Here is a 3387-nt window from a genome sequence, read left to right as displayed (position 1 = left end):
AGGAGCGAGGCGCAGAGGCGCGGCAGCGACAGGAGGCGGGACTGAGAAGTTTCTAGAGGGACAGCAGGGTCTTCTAGTGAAAGGCAGGGGAGCGCCGGGGGCCGGCTCTAAAGTCCGCACGGCACAAGCGCACGAAAAACGACGGTTAAGAGTCCTAGGGGCGGGGCGCCGCAAAGAGGGAGAAGAGCGGAGGCAGGTGTGTAGCAAGCAAAGCTTTGTGCCTGTGTGTGCACACTGCATGAAGGATCCCGCAGCTGAAAGAGAGAGTCCTCCGTGTTGTTAAAAATCACAGCCTGCACGGTGACACGGGATTTATGGCTTATTACAACATCTGTAACCCACTAACCGCCCCCCACCCCCAGCTGCTTCCTCCCCTTTCTTTCCTCCCTGGACATATCTTAACAGGCCATCTCACCTTGAATGGTTTCAGAGGAGCAGCCGTGTTCGTCTGTATCCGCAAAAAGAAAAGGAGGACTTGTGGCACCTTACAGACTAACACATTTATTTTGTCCCTTGAAATGTGTTAAGCACTTGTGCTACACAATCTGTTCCACCTAGTGTTTAAGCAGTGACACTCTGAGTGCATTTCCCAGTCCTGAAGAAGAGCTCCGTGTAAGCATGAAAGTTGGTCTCTCTCACCAACAGAATTTAGTCCATTAAAAGATATTACCTCACCCAGGTTGTCTCTCTTATTGCGGCCAGTCATTCCCGATTGCCATAGGTGTCTACTGGGCAGTTCTTGTAAATTTCACACTCATGCCTGTCTGTCTGTGCCCTGGACCAGTTAAGAGGCTTCTGCCTGAAAGTGAAAAGAATTACAAGTGATCTGGGGTAGCAGAAGCCAATTCAATTCTTTCAATCCTTTTTTCACCCTTTTTTCTTTGCAGGGAAGAGGAGGTGGTATCCTGGAATATTGCATTTAAAAATCGCTTTAACTATTATTCATCATATTTTACATGTATATATTACATAACACTTTCCATCCATACATCTCAAAGTACTTTAAAAAGGAGGAGCCGTATGATGATGCGTTACCACAACATTTTAAGTGTAGTAGAAAAGCCCTAAGTTTCTTCCAAATTTAGTTGTCTTAACTTTAAAATTATTTTCATGATTTGAGGATGTCAGTAACTCAGCCAGAGGTTGTGGATCTATTACAGCAGTGGGTGGATGAGGTTCTGTGGCCTGCAATGTGCAGGAGGTCTGACGAGATGATCACAATGGTCCCTTCTAGCCTTAAAGTCTGTGGTCATTTTACAGATAGACAAACAGGCATAGAGAGGAGATGTAATGTGCCCAAGGTCACAGAGTGAGAAAATGGCACAACCAGGACTAGAACTCAGCTCCCTGACTTTCCTATTTAGTGCTCTCTCTGAAAATGGTGACTTTAAAATAAAACAAACAAAAACAAGAAATGCAAACACTCTCATAGCAACACTGACCCTCCCTCTTAAAAGGCCTGTTTGCTAGCCAGACTTCTGTTTTTGCAGGCACAATTTTTCAGCTACAGTGAATTGTGCCTACTGTTTTGTGACTCCCTTTTCCTGGCAATTCATTGCGGGGTAAAATGTTACCTGCAATTTATTGCAGTTTTTCCCCCACAAAAAGTAATGCTTTGTTTGAAAGTAAATATACACAATAGCTGCAATATGGCGTAGTTAACTTCCGATCTCATGCGCACTGGTGCAAATGAGGAGTAAGTAATTATACTGACCTCAGTGGAGTTACTTTGAATTTGCACTGATGTACAAGCGCTCAGTATATGGGCCAATATTCTTGGGATACTTGATTTCATGGGATACTTGATTTCATGTTAACTTTTCATTCTTACCATTACATTAATGTAGGGTTTGTTTGCCTTTTCCTTGTCCGAACCAGCAACTATACAATTTCTCCTGCCAGCTGCACATTTTGGGCCCCCACTGTTGCACACAGCATGAAGCTGCCGGCATGTTCCCGAGATTTCTTGCACTTTCTCTTCCCATTTCCGCTCACACTTTTCAGACGTCCCCTAAGTGTGTGGGGGCGTGGGGGGGGGGGTTGGCGCTGCAGCACCCTAGCCGGTAGGCAGTGCCCTCTGCTGCCACTTCCTGGTGTCTGCAGGAGACGTGCAGAGAATGCTGCCTTGCCTCCCGCCAGGCCCATTGCCCTGGCTTGAAATCCCTGCATCCGGCTCCCCCCCCCACACCCCCACCCCGGCATCCGACTCCAGTGGCAGCACAGCGCCCTGACACCAGCTGCATCAGTCCCCAGGTCTCCTGGCGTGATTCGTTCTCAGGAAAGCTCTGCCTCGCAAGTGACACCTGCTGCAAATAACAGTCATTGTGACAAGATAACCCACCTCCAGCCACACCGCCCTCCATCCCCCGGGGAATGCAAACAGAAACAGCTTTTGTTTGGCACTTTTTCTTTTTTGCTTCTTCATCCTGTTTGGCTCACCCAGGGTGGATGGGTACCTCACGAAAGAGACTGACAGCCGGCTAGATTGCCTTACATTAGTGTTTCCACTGATCTCCTCTTCTACGTTCTAAGCCAGGGGAGGGCAAACTTTTTGGCCTGAGGGCCACATCGGGTTTCCAAAATTGTATGGAGGGCCGGTTAGGGGAGGCTGTGCCTCCCCAAACAGCCAGGTGGGGCCAGCCCCTGCCTCCTATCTGACCCCCCCCTGCTTCTTTCCCCCTGATGGGTCCCCGGGGACTCCTGCCCCTCCAAGTCCCCCCCGTCCCCTGATGGCCCCCCCGGGACTCTTACCACATCCACCACCCCCTGCTCCCTGTCCCCTGAGCACTCCTGGACCCCCCACCCCTGACTGCCCCCTGCCGCCCTATCCAACTGCCCCCCCCATTCCTGACTTGCACCCTGGGACCCCGGCCCCATCCAACCACTCCTTCTCCCTGTCTCCTGAGTGCCCCCGGAACCCCTGCCCCTGACTGCTCCCTGCTGCCCTGTCCAACCTCCCGTCTCCTTCCTGACTGCCCCCCCGGGACTCCTGCCCCATCCAACCCCCCTGTTTCCTGCTGTCTGACCACCCCGACCCCTATCCACATCCCACCCCCTAACCACCACCCTGAACTCCCCTGCCCTCTATCCAACACCACCTGCCCCCTTACTGCACCGCCCAGAGCACCGGGTCAGGCTGTGGCTCTACAACTGCACTGCCTGGCTGCCCAGAGCATTGTGCCAGCAGGGGAGTGAGCTGACGCTGCAGGGGAGGGGGGACAGCAGGGGAGGGGCCGGGGGCTAGCCTCCCAGGCCAGGAGCTCAGGGGCCAGGCAGGAGGGTCCCGCGGGCCAGATGTGGCCCACAGGCCATAGGTTGCCCACCTCTGTTCTAAGCCCTAAAGGGAGGGGGAGGGAGAGGTAACCCTAGTGTAACGCCAGGGTATCT

This window comes from Natator depressus, chromosome 1 (genome assembly GCF_965152275.1).
Source record: "Natator depressus isolate rNatDep1 chromosome 1, rNatDep2.hap1, whole genome shotgun sequence".
NCBI lineage: Eukaryota > Metazoa > Chordata > Testudines > Cheloniidae > Natator > Natator depressus.
This window is presented reverse-complemented; position numbering follows the sequence as displayed.